The sequence below is a fragment of the Sceloporus occidentalis genome, unplaced genomic scaffold (assembly GCF_023333645.1).
Source record: "Sceloporus occidentalis isolate IW3139 unplaced genomic scaffold, rSceOcc1.0.p SCAF_140, whole genome shotgun sequence".
NCBI lineage: Eukaryota > Metazoa > Chordata > Lepidosauria > Squamata > Phrynosomatidae > Sceloporus > Sceloporus occidentalis.
Window position 1 is genome coordinate 572,650 of NW_028317120.1, and position 14,517 is coordinate 587,166.

General features: G+C 40.3%; 1 pseudogene; it reads right to left on the bottom strand.

The window, feature by feature from the left end:
• Positions 1-770: 770 nt before the first annotated feature.
• LOC149281006 (vomeronasal type-2 receptor 26-like) lies at positions 771-8,073 on the bottom strand (annotated as a pseudogene).
• Positions 8,074-14,517: the final 6,444 nt, after the last annotated feature.

The window sequence follows — 14,517 nt, forward strand, 5'->3', positions numbered from 1 at the left end:
ATGAAATAAAAGGATGTCTTAATAAAGACAGGATTCACTGCCCAACCAAGCTTTGATTTGACAAATTGTAAAAAATTGATCTGGAATATATTTTTTAAATTAAATATTATTGTCCTTTAAAATATTTTCAACTATCGGTGTCACAGAGCTGTGTAGTCCGACCAACTACCTCCGCTGAATTGTGCTTCCTTAGCCTGTGACAACACAATTTCCCCGGTTTCCCAGTCACTAGCCAAGACTCAAAAATGAAGACTGCTTTATTTTTCACACACAGTATGCAAATGATCAAGTGCAGAAGGAAACACAAAATAATTTAGCGATTTGTGTTCGGTTTACTTTAATGTCTGACTGAGGGATGGATACATGGAGTCTGCATCATTTGAATTCCAATAAGAGAATCTTTTAATTGTTCTGAATGCAGTCATTAACTCCTTTATACTGATACGATGGGCATAAACATTATATTTACACTATGTCTACAGAGGTTTATTTGGTTCCTGTCGTGTGTGTTTTGCTTTGTGTGCTGCTGAGTTTATCTCTGTGATTCCCAACATGTGGACGCCTCACCTTTCTTGCAACTGATAAAGGATAGAAGGGTTAAAATAGTTGCCTGTTATAAATAAGAAATATATTTCTTAAAAGTCCAGGACATTGGGGTATTGTGTGCAAAAATGTCTTTTGATGTCCAGAAAACTTATTCAAGTTTCTAAAATGGACCATTGACAGTTATAAGATAATAATACATATAATTCAGAATATGGTTGTTATAACTATTTGGTTAAACCTTTAATTCTGCTTCCACGTAAATATGTTTTTGTATTCAATTCCTGTCTAAAAACAATTATATAGCATTTTGGAATAAATATACATCCTACAAGTCCTGCACTTGAAGCCACTATGGCAAAAATCTCTACGGTCACCATGTTCTTCCCTTTGGTGCTCAGATAGGCCGGGATCATCGCAATCCAAACGCTGCAGAACACCAGCATGCTGAAGGTGATGTACTTGGCTTCCTTAAAACTGTCCGGTAATGTCCTGGCTAAAAAAGCTATAATAAAACTAAGAGCTGCCAGAAGCCCCATATAACCCAGGACACAGTAGAAGGCAATAACCGAGCCCTCATTACACTGAATGATGATCTTTCCCTGATAAGAGTGCATGTCCAGCTCCTGGAATGGGGGGGAAATGGCCAACCAGGAAATATTAATGATAACTTGAATGGATGAGCAGAGCAGTACTATAGAATTGGAGACTTTCACACTGACCCAGTTTGCCCAGGAGCTGCCAGGTTTCGCGGCTCTGAAAACAATATAGATCATGATTGTTTTGCTTAAAATACAAGACACGGCTAATGAGAAGAGGACTCCAAAAGCTGTTTGGCACAGCATGCAGGTTACATCCTCAGGATGACCGAGGAACAGAAACACACAGAGGAAGCTCAGCATGATGGAGACCAAGAGGAGGAAGCTGAGGTTCTTGTTATTGGCTTTCACAATTGGGGTATCTCTGAAGACAATGAAGATCAGTAATATTACAACAGTTACAAGACAAAACAGAATTGATGCAAATGATAAAACAGCAGCAACCGCATCCAAATATGATAGAAACTCCACCGATTTTGGAATACATCGATCCCTTTTCTCATTAGACCATTTATCACTTGGGCAAACAATGCAGTTTTCACTGTCTGAAAAATAACGCAAAGTAACATTATGCCTCAATATGTAAATTAAACATAAAATATAACATAGTATATAGTTCCCTCCCACTAAGTGTATCCATATTAACTAATGTTAAATTACTTCTTTTTGTTTACATTTCTTAGATTTGAACTGAAAATAACAAACAAAAATAGCCCCAAATCTAATCGCCCCAATTTTCCTTCGCCTTGTTTTAGTTTCAGGAATCATATGCCTATCCCATGCGTGTTTCAAGTCACTTGCTGCACTAACCTCTACCACTTTTGCCAAGAATCTGGTCCACTCATCTCACATGGAAGTAAATGTAACGGAGGAGCTCAATGACCAAACAAGGAACAAAAACAAAACCCCACTATAAGTAGATTTCCTGAGTAAATGTACAGTTCCTAAACCCATTGAAAACAATGCATTTTGAGCCCGTACATGTACGGGCTTTGTCATTAAGGGGTTAAACCGTTACTACTTTTTATGTTTTTAATGGGGTTTTTTAGTGCACTGAGACACATTTGTGGAAGTGAACCAGCTGTGTGCAGAAGCATGGAGGTTGGAGCTTGTGTAAAAAGGTCTTTCTCATAATATCTGTAAGGTGCTTGGTATCACAGCTGGTTGTCGGCTGCCAGGTAGTTTTTCTGCTCCCCCCGGGTGGGGGAGGTTATGCCCAGCTCTAGTCAACCCATGCCTGTCTTGTTTATCTATTATTTTGATCACTTATAGCTACACCTGCCCCTCCGTGTGGCTCTCAATACCCCCCAACTCCACCTTCTACCTTACCAGGAGCAGGCGTTCATTCCTACACACCTACTATGAGTAAATTATGTGTATGATTCTATATAATCTATTATACCAGATCTATTGGATATCTCTCCCTCCGAGCACCGGACACAGTCGTAGCAGCAGATTTGTGCTCCAGGTCTCAGAACTTTTCGATATCCAGGCAAACAGTTCTCTGAACACTGAGACCTCGGAATCTACAAACAGAAAAAAAAATAGTTCCTGTTTGAGCCACTCTGATAAATTAATAAAGAATAAAGAAGCACAATCACAGAATAATAGATATATCTACAAAAATATTCTAAATAAAGATGTAATTCCTTTGTTTTGAAAAATACATTAGGAGTAGAACATGATTGGATGATTCTATAATTAGAAAATCTTTCAACAAGATCAAAATAATTCATTGCCTTAATTCACAAGCCCCTGGTATTCCCTATTCTAATGCATTTATGCAATAACCGTGCAAACAGCAGCATTTGAAAGTGTTCTCCAAGGACGATATAATAAGTGCACATGCAGTGGACATTGTCCATGTGGTGGCTCCACATAAAGTGCAATCACAAACCTGAAGGTGCCGCGAAGATGCGGATGAAGAAGAAAATGCATGAGTGTGAGAGTGAGTGAATGTGGTCCCAGAAATGTTGCGTTTTGCATTGTTTTCGGGGGAGGGTCTGGCCTCATTTTCTCATTAAAGCCTCATTAAAGCTTGCTGCTGTGTTTTTTTAGGACTGTATATACTGACAGCTTGGATCCGTGCAGGCTTTTGCAGGATCCAGTCTATGATTCCTATGTGGTCTGCATCAGGCATAGGTGCTGGGCATTAAAACCTGGAGCCTGGCTATTAGAGACTGTTGTGGAAAGAAGAATTTCCTCTATGCTCCCAGGGCAAGGAGATCCCCTAAAAAAGACCTGAGGTATCCCTGAGGTAAGTGAGGAAATACTTGCCTGGACATGTATGTGTTGTCCAACATTGTGTGTTGTCTGGGGGAGGTTTTCCAGAGCCTGGCTTAGAGAGGTCTGGCTGGGAGGTCTGGTTAGTGGGTGATTAGGATGGTCAGTCTTAAGTGTGACGTTTATGGCCCTCATGCTACAGGGTTTTTCACAAGTTAGAACCATTACAAAGTGGTTTTGTTTTACCATCTTTAGGATGTATGATGCTGGTGAGTTTATATTATTTCTGTTGACTTATTTTTAATATACTCTATTCCTGTAAAGTTTATAGAAATGTAGCTTAATTTTAATGTATATTAAAACAATAATCCCCCCTTACCTGGTTGTCTTTGTTCCTCCATATTGCTAAATGCGAGTCAATGATTAGCTGCTGACCATCTGGAGCCAACTCAGTGAAGTTACCCACAATGTTTCTAAATGCAGACTTATTTGATAAAAACACCCAATTTGTAATTGTGTAATGGTATGCAAATTCTCCATGTTCATCGTATAATGTGCGGCCCAACTGAGATGCAGATGTTATCCTTTTTAAATAGTGATGCAACTGTTAAAAATGATTTAGAACAAAACAAGAGGACATTCACAGTCACAATGTAGGAGAATTTTCTTCTACGTCATTAATCAAGAAAATAAAAATACCTCCCATTTTACAACAGAACCCACCCAAACACTCAACTAAAATAGACCTATACCTGATCTCTATTATTCATCTACTAGAACTTCATATCATTAACTAGCATCAACCCTTCATCAGTCTACAGCACATCGTTAGAACCAACAGCACCAGGGTCACCATGAAGGCACAATTTAGAAGAAAATATTGTTCTTTGGTAAATAACAACATTGGATTTTGCATGTGAGCTGCAATTAGTGTTAGAATGGCAATATAACTTAAGAGGCAGCAAGTAACAATTATATAAAATACACAACAATATACAACATAAAGGCTTCTAATACGTTGCAATAATTTGCAAGGAACTCATAGACATTAAATGCTATTTCACTTCTCTTTAATGCTGCATGTGTAATACCCTAAGCCTTTTCATGCCCTTTTTCAATTTGAAGATTGCCCCTCTTCCTGTACCATGTGTGTGATAATATTAAATACTAATAAATGTTAAAATACGTACCAAAGGGGCGTGGTTTGCAGCTCACCAAGATGGTCGCTTGAGCAATGTGCTCTGCAGACCCACCACACAAATTTCTTTAAAATCTGCCTTAAACACAACTATGGGAAAGACAAACCCAACCCCATGCTACCCCCAAGACCTCCAGGTCAAGGAGAAATCGTTACCGACCTCGGTGAAGACGTTTTTCCAGCATATCACGCTGACTCTCGAGACTCCATGATGAGGGCCTCACCGCCTGGAAGCCCGAGAAGCATGCTCTCAGACGACCTGTCGGAAGAGAACCAGGCAGCCGCGTCATGATGATACACACTGGCGGATGTCTCTTGTCGCCATCATCAATGAAACGCACGCTCCTATCCGAGTGGACCTCTCGGACATTAAACACAATCTACATCAGATGGGTGAGCGGGTGGCAGCCCTGGAACAAGACAACACCGATGCACGGCTGGCAATCGACGCACTCTCTGACCAACTGAAACTACAAGCCAATCTCTTCTTTATTGCAAAAAGTAGAAGACCTTGACAATCGAAGCAGAAGATCTAATCTGCGGGTGAGGGGCCTACCTGAATCTATCTTGCCCACGGACGTGGCTGCCATTGTCCGTTCTTTATTCAATAGGTTTGTGTCCAGGCCGGCAGATGCAGAAATTGGATCGAGCACACCGTGCCTTGCGACCCAGACCACCGGACGATCAACCGCCACGTGATATTGTCTGCTGCGTTTACGATTTCCCGCTGAAGGAGGCCATATTGTCTGTGTGTAGTGAGGATAGTGCGCTAGACTGGGAGGGCCACCCCGTTCAGATCTTCCCGGACCTGTCCCCCGTCACCTTACAATATTGGAGGATGCTCCGTCCTGTTACCTCGGCTTTAAGGGACGCTATGATCCCATATCAGTGGGGCTTCTCCTTTTCCCTTATGGTGTGAAAGGGGTCTGACCGCCTTGTTATCCGACATGCTGACGATGTGCCTGCGGTTCTAGCCAAACTAGGCCTCCCGGCCATTTCGGTACCGGATTGGGAGTACTCATGTAACCTGCCATCCAAATTGACACAACCTGGGAAGGACTGGGCCCCCAGGCCTCAACAGCCCCGAAAATCTTGGGCCGCCACCTGATTGCCCTCCTTTACTGTGCCGCACCGGAGCTGAGATTACACACACAATGACTACCACTTGGCATGTATTCCTGGCTGGGATTTCAATTTTGGACCTGAATGCACCCTTATGTCCCTGCACCTCCCGCACCACTACTCCAGACCGGGATGCTTTATGCACATTTGACGGCCCCAGCTTCCAAACTGAGCAGCCATCGTTGAACCGGACACTGAAATTCTGCTTCTTTTATTGACAATCTTTTTTTTATTTTCGCGGTCTCGTTTCCACAACCCGGATGCATGGCCTCTTCTACCTTCCAGAGTGGCATATAGGGGTATAAGGCATTTCTGGAGGCAGAATGGCATTTAGGGGGTATAATTCATATAGGGGGTTAAAAGGAATATCATGAGGCAGAGCGGCATATAGAAGGGTATAAGGCATATCAGGGAGGCAGAGTGTCATACGGGGGGTATAAGGCATTTCTGGGGGCAGAGTGTCAAGCCTGGGGGCAGATGTGCATAACTGGGGGGGCAGGTTGGCAAATAAAAGAAAATAAAAAACAAAAAATTCTCAATCATAGCTTTTATTAAATATGAATAAAGAATAATGTTATTACTGTTTTGTTCCACTAAATAAAATGGAACTTTTTCATCTAAAATTTTTTGCAGTAGCAAATGTTTTTATTCCAAACTCAAAGGAGGGAGGCTAACATTCGCCTTTTTTAATTAAAAAAAAATCTCTGCTGCTGTGGACTACTCTTCCAATGATGCTCAGCCGGCATTATGGTGGACACCGGGCTGGCTGAGAATCATAGGAATTTTAGCTAGAATCTGCAGCTTTACTGTTGCTGCACTTCCCATGACGCTCAGCCAGCATCATGGAAGTAGTATGTCTGGCTGAGCCTTATGGGAATTCAAGTCACTGTGTTGGTTATTTTTAATATGCATGACTCTGCTGACAAAAATAAAGCGCATTTTAAGTGGCGATGCGAGCGCGACATTTTAAAGTGTGATTGCTTGTATTGGTTCCACGAGATTTGAAAAAAACAAAGTGCCCCTCTTTCACATTTTGAAATGTTGGGAGGTATGAGGTGTAAAGGCTGACCAGAATTCATATTCTTAAATAAAGCCTTAGAAATTCTTCCTGTATGTCCGTCAGCATCTGACACGTGAAGCAGTCTGTATTTCATACATACCTGGTGTTTATAGATGTTTTGGATTGTATTTCCTTTTGCGTTCTCGTTATAAAATAAGTGCATGTCATGCAAAGCTTTAGCTAAAGCACTCACTGAAATAAACACCCGAGGAGAAACACCAGCCGTCAGATGATCTTTAACAAATAATTTAGGTTTCCTGCTGCACTTACACAGAGATATTTCATAGATCTCTTCATAAAGCCTATTCTTTTCAGAATTTTCTGATAAACATTTATGATAATATATCCATATATCTTCCAGAAGCTTGTCTGCTGGACGGTTTGAAGGATGGATATTATCAAAGAAACTTCCGGTATCCGGTAGCGCTAGAGCATTCAGTTCTATGGCCAGACTGCTATTCAGGGGTTCTACAAAGAAATCTGTGAGATATTCATTGGAAGCCCAGGCAGGAGGAAGGATTAATGTTATATCTTTATGTTTGAGACACAGAGTTAAAATGTCAATAATTCTGATGCTGAAAGAACCGCAGAGTATAATAATTCGAGCCGATGACATTAAAACAGTTTCTGACATCATTTTCATATTTTCAGAGGGTTCTTGTGATAAACGAATTTTTACAGTGAATGAAATACAAATTCCATAACTGGTCAGATACGCTCTCAGAGCCTGACTCTCTGTCTCTCCGGTGTCATCATCAACCGTGAGTATTCCCACCCAGGTCCATCCGAAATGTTTTAGAATCTTCAATATAATTTTATGATAGACACGATAATTTTGAACAGAGATAAACATGCGGATAAACACGTCTATCACTCAGCGCATAGTCTATCGCTCCATAACTGATCTACAAGATGGAAGAGAAAAGTGTAAACATTCTGCTGTAAAGGTTTCTAATAACAGCTTGGAGTCAGACATGGTTGTGATCTCACCATGAAACTGAATTCTAATGTCAGACAAAACATGGAAGACCATTCAGGTTACTCACCTGTGCGTATCCATACACCTCTAGTAACTGTGCTATGGGAATGGTAGTAGTAGAATGGTGATCGCCAATAAATCCAGCCACGTTGTTAGAATTCGCACAAGAGTAATTAGGGACGGTCATGCGGGGGCCAGACAAAGTCTGAAGAATGCTTTTCACAGCTTTTCTTTCATCTAAACAGGAATCATATATATGATAACCCAGGGTAATATTTGGTAAAATGTTTGGGTCGTTGTTGAATGTTTCAATGGCGAAAAGAAAGACCAGTAAATTGATGTAATCCATGAGGCTTGGGCTGTAAAGGTAGATGAATTAGATTAAAGCAGAAGAACATAGTCAGAGGTCTCCCAGATAAAAACACTTATTAAGACTTTGTAGGAATACCATGTTACCATCAACTGACAAAGGTTCTACATTTAAACAAATGGCAAAACAGATCATAGGTCAGTAGAGAGTACTAGTGTGAGTGCCGTAATTACCCTCACATATTTATTTATGGGCATGTCTTGCGGAAGACAAATCAAGGACCTTTGTGAAATATTTTTGTCTCAAGCCCATTCCTAGCCCTGCCTGAGATGGTTGCAAATGTCTGAATACAGTGGACAGTGGTGGCCCCTCTTCACAGATTGAAAACATCTATTTTTTATTTTTTTTTAAAGACAAATCTACATAAAAAAGACATTGAAAATTCACCTTATACACTTCTTCTGAGGAGAAAAATCTTATGGAATATAGGAATCCTTGGGAGGTACATAGTATAGTCCCTCTATTTCTGTCTGTTCCCTCCTCAAACTCTCAATCTCTTTTTCTTTTCCTAATGTGTTTTAATTTTCTTGCCAATCCTACATAGTGTCAGTCCTAATGTTTCACGTGTTTCAAGAATTGGTTTCATAAAATAAAAAATAGTCAACATTTCAGTTAACCTTTGTAGCCATTAGCATGCATTTATCATGTTCTCAAAAGGGGATGTCAGCTCCTTAGTGTAAAACACAATGACCTCTGTTTTACAGATACGTATTTTCTCCAATATCCTCATAATATTTTTTTAAATCTATATGGGTAGATTTACAAAAAGATATTAACTCTCCCAATCAAGTCAACAGCATAAAATTCATAATATTGCAAGAAAAAAACAACACATCTTACGTTAATCTCACAAATAATAAAAAGTAATAATAAAAAGTCATAAATATGTATATATTTACCTCAAAATAGCACTAGAGCATGTGTGCAAATTATACCCTGCAGGGGGAAATAAAAAATGTAATGTATGAAAACAGCTGGACAGCAACTGGATTAACCGCTTAACATAGTCACTTCCCTTAGTAGTTTTGGGCTCTCTATAAAATGAATTTGTTCTGCAGATATTATTTTTATGGTTAGTTGTGGGAACTTACATGATACAGACTATTTGGGGGGAAAAATGATCCTGTCCAGAAAAAAAAAGATTGCTCATTTGATTATTCACCGTGAGAACTCCTCCAATTATAAGGTCCGCATCTTTAAAATACTCAAAGTCTTCAAATGGTTTGATGACTTGCAGATGACAGGGCGGTGCTGGGCTCTGGATCTCAGATCTGCAGGGCGTCACACACAGGAGCAACAAACAAACGAGACGTTTCAATGGAAGAGACCCAGAGATCAGCATCATGCAGCCCAGTAACCTGCCGAGTGCCAGAGAGTGTCTGCCGGGTTCGGTGGAGTCGAGCACCGTGTGGGTCAGTGGCATCTGCTGCATCTGATATCATTGTAATGAACCTGAACATCTCGGCTCTTTTTATACGGTGCGGTCTCATACATTGCAATGGAGTCTCAATATAGATGCAGGTGTTTTGGGATCGCAATTCTATGTTGGTTTTAAATTATAAGAAAACCGCAGAGCGCCGGTAATTATCTGCATGGACAGAAATATACAAACGCAGACTTTAATCAAATGTCTTTAGAGTATAAGTTAGTTTTAGAAGGAAGTTTCATTCATCGGCAGTTTTATGCCCTTTTCTCAGATGTAAATGTTATTCAGCACTTTTAATTTATCATTGATTTTTCTGCATATGTCATGTTTTTTTTTTTTATTTAATTCACGGAGGTGATTGGATATGATTTTATTCTATTTGAATTTTAAATAATATGATTTAATACAGAAATGCACAATTTGTGTTAATGTACCTTTTGTATTCTAGTTATATTCATATTATCCAGCTCTGACATCCACCATTAGCATAGCGGGGACATTTTTTTTATAAAATGTCTGTCACTTCCTATAATCCCCAGGAAGTGATAACCCACTTCCTGGACTCTACCTGCATTATATCAGAAGACTGAGCACAAGCCTATAGCGCTAGAGGTTGTTTACTTTGTGAAGCTGTTTCCAGAAATATCTTTGGTCAAAACATCAAACAGCCATCACTTACAACACTTCAGACGTGTATTTCAATTAAAACTCAAGTTTGAAATGTAAGCAAATTGATAACTTGAGTTGCTATAAGAATTTAGCAGTTAGGATAGCGTTCTGGGTCTTCTCCAGATGAGTGAAGCTGGAGCCCTTGTACAACTTCTCTGGAAAAAGGACTCACTTGAGATGGCAGTGATTCATAACTGTGCTATGGGAATGATAGCACTTGATTGGTGATCACTAATAAATCCATCCACCTTATTATCATTCATCATCAGTAATTAGGGATGTTGCGGCCAGACAAAATCAGTATTTGGAAACACCTCATATGCCTGGTATTTTCATTTATTTTGGCACTTACAGGGTTAAATATGAATGACTTGCATCGCTGTTTCTGAGGGAGTTGCACTCCAATAGTGGCCAGAAAAAAGAGAAACTGCTCAACAAAAGTATAGATTTTTTGAAAGATGACATCCCAAAGTATTTTACTTGGGGCATTTTAACACTTTTTATTTAACCATTTTAGTGCCAGTCTGTCTTTAACATTGCAGTAAATTTAATTTTTTTACATAAAATTACTGAAACAACTTGTGATTTCAGAAACACCCCTCGAGTACAGGAATAGCCCATATACATTATCATTATTATTATACTTTATTTATAAAGCGCCAACAGATTCTGCAGCGCTGTACAAGGTAACAATTTTACAGATAACGACAAGTACAAAATGACAAGCAATTGACATACACAAACAGGAGGAATGGAGGGCCCTGTTCCTGTAGGAATTTAAATTCTAGGTGGATAAGGGGTGAAGACTGCGTGGCAGTGAATGATGTTATTGTGGGGCGAGATAAGGGTTGTAAGTGGGTGAGAGAGAAGTTTTGATGTTTATGTCAGTGGTAGGCTTCCCTGAAGAGAAAAGTTTTTAGGGAGCGTTTGAAGGAGTGTAGAGTTGGTGAGAGTCGGACAGCATGGGGAAGAGAGTTCCAGAGGGTTGGTGCTGCGCGAGAAAAGTCCTGTAGGTGGGCATGGGAGGAGGTGATGAGTGAAGATGCAAGGAGCAGGTCATTGTTGGATCTTAGAGGGCGGGCTGGTGTATATTTGCTGATGAGGGAGGATAGGTAGAGGGGAGCGGTGTTAGTGAGAGCTTTGTAGGATAGAGTAAGTACTTTGAATTTAATTCTGCTATAGATGGGGAACCAGTGGTGGTACTCGCAGAGAGGTGCGGCAGATGCACAGCGTCGGGTGAGTTAGAATAGCCTAGCAGATGAGAGATTACGATGGAGTGGAGTAGTTGTTTATGGTGCTGACAGTCAGGAAATGACGAATTTTGGAAATGTTACGCAGTTGGAAGTGGCAAGATTTAGAGAGTGATTTGATGTGAGGGATGAAAGATAGGTTAGAGTCTAGGGTCACTCCGAGGCACCGTCAACAGTGATAGAAAGGTCAGATAGGGGAATAGAGTTAGAGGGAGGGATTAGAAGGAGCTCAGTTTTAGACATTTATTTTGAGGTGGTGAGAGGCCATCCAGGAAGAGATGCCAGAGTTTTCCAAGTGAGAAAGTATAGATGGAGAATAGCCCTAAGGTACTCCAACAGACAGAGGCGTAGAGGAGGAGGAGGAGGAGTCGCCAGCAAAAGACACAGAGGAGGACCTGTTGGAAAGATATGAGTTAATCCAGGAGAGAACAGTGTCAGGGACACCAAGAGAGCTGAGAGTCTGTAGGAGGAGGGGGTGGTCGACTGTGTTGAAAGCAGCAGAGAGGTCAAGTAAGATTAAGATAGAGTAGTGGCCATTGTTTCTAGCAAATAGAAGGTCATTTGTGACTTTTGTGAGAGAAGTTTCGAGTACTGTGGGCAGAAACCGGATTACAGGGGGTCGAGCAGAGTTTGAGGACAGAAAGTGGGTTAGACCGTAGTAGATTACTTAAGAGTTTGGATGGTATTGGAAGTAGCGATATGGGGCGGTAGTTAGCAGGGGAATTTTGATCAAGGCAGGGTTTCTTGAGGATGGGAGTGACCTGTGCATGTTTGAATGGGGATGGGAATATACATGGGTAGGGCATGTCTTTTTGGCACTGGGGGTCAAAATCAGAACATGCGCATTATAGTTTTTAAACATAGAATTTTGACAGATCAGTTTGCTGGGTCCGGGTACGTAGACTTCCCATATTTCATTTTAACCCCTAAAACTATACATTTCCTAAAACTAGACGGCTCAGGGAATCTAGTTAGGGGCATATTGGTCTGTCCCATGCAGCCGATTCCACATTTAGTCTAACAAAAATGTATTTTTCTGAACAGATGTGTGAAAGAGCAAAATAGGTCTCAGTAACATCCCCTGAGTACAGCCATACCCCACACGCATACATAAGTCATGTTTCTCAGATATTGTGGAGTCAAAACTGGAATGAGCGCGGTTCAATTTTAACTTCTGAAAAAAATCAGATTACTTGAAAGTGACGAGTTTAGGCCGCTGACATCGATCAGGAAGACCGTTCAATAATCGGCGACTTAAATGTCACTGACAAGTGATCAGTTAATAATTGTGTATTTTTTTATTAATTTGTGTTTTTTAGATGACCCCTCTCTCTTTCTAAGGCAGGATCATCCAGGGGCTATCATAATGATAAGATTACTCCTATTGGCCAGGAGTGATCTGATCATCATCTGCCCACTTTTGACAGTTTTTAACTGCTGCAGTTACTTAACTCACAGCATTTGACTTGGAATCACCCTGGACATTCAGGTCAGTGCTGTTATTTTGTTAACTCAAGCTTGTGGGGGACAAATATTAACCCCTGCAATGCTGAGATGGCATTCAGCAACACAAAACACTCACCCCAAGACACATTGTGACCACTCGGGAGAGCACAACCACCACTTTGGGTGATTTTGCCACTCGCAATATGGCAGCGTGTCATTTAATAAAAATAACAAAGTTGGAAAAGTTCGCTAGAGGCTCTTGAGAACTCTGGCTCCACGTGCAGGTTCAATACAGGTACTGTATTCAACCATGTAAGTCAATAGAGCCCAGCTTTCTAATCATAATGTGATTAGTAAAATATTGAAATAATAATAAAAAAAACATAAAAAATCATTTTGCATCAGAGGAACCATCCAGTTCCAGCAAAATGTAAAAAAAAAAGTCCAAAAAAAAATACAATAAAAAAATAAAGTTTTGGTATGGTTGGGGGAGTACTTCAGGAGTTATGATGGGGCTATGTTATACATGTTCCCTATATTTTTTATTGTCTTGTTTACCTGCCACGCCTTCTATACGGACATCGTTCATAAACTGCTAATGACTGCTGTCTATATTATGTATCCTTCCTGCTTGCTCATTCTTTATATGTATTCTCTTCCGCATGGGTCTGCCGAGCATTCCGTCCTGCTGTTTTGACCCTTTTGGGCCACTGATACATACTCATTGTATTTGTACACTGTATTTCAGTTTGCCCTTTATTTCTTTTTATGTGCTTCATCTGTGCATTATCCTCTTTGAATAAATTGTTTTGGAAAAAAGAAAAAAGAAATAAAGTTTTGGGTTAGTTAGCACTATATCGTCCCCAAAATCTGGAAAGAGTTAAAGTAAAAGCAATTCAGATACCCAAGGGGTAAATTGGAGTGGCTGGGTTCAAAGATAGGGTGTAGGCACAGACTGACCAAAATGGGGGGAAAAGTGCACTTCCCAAATGTGGCCTTTTCGCTCCCAAACACCAGGAAAACCCATGCATGGGTGGTATCACTGTTCTCGGGAAATACCTGGAGCTATAAATTTATACCTATAGTGTAATTTGTGTGAAAAAATACAAAAAAAATTAATACCACAAACTATGGCAAAGGCTGGTGGTAGAATCTCATGCATGGAAGGTGTTACAGTACTGGCATTTGAAATACCTTGAGGGGTCTAGTTTTCAAAAATATTTGGTTTGATTGGGTAAATTGCATTGGCCGGCTTCAAAGATAACCAAAGTAGAACATGAGGGAAAAATTATCAGATTTGGAAACAAACTGGTTTTGAAATAGCAAAATCCTACTTTTACTTTTCGCCCAATAACTTGTAGAAAAAAGCAAAAAAAAAACCCATGAAAACATTAGGTATTTCTAAACTCAGGACAAATAGTATAATCTAAACATGAGACATTAGGCCTGTCACTTTAAATCACCCCTGTAACTATGGAAACCGAAAGGAATACTGTTACCCAGCTTTACATCTCTCCACACCAGCAGCAAACGGGTTAAATATTACCCTAACCACAGGGGAGCATATAGCGAGCTAAGAGAATCTGCCCGTCGGATACCCATTGTACAGTGCTACGGAATTTGATGGCGCTA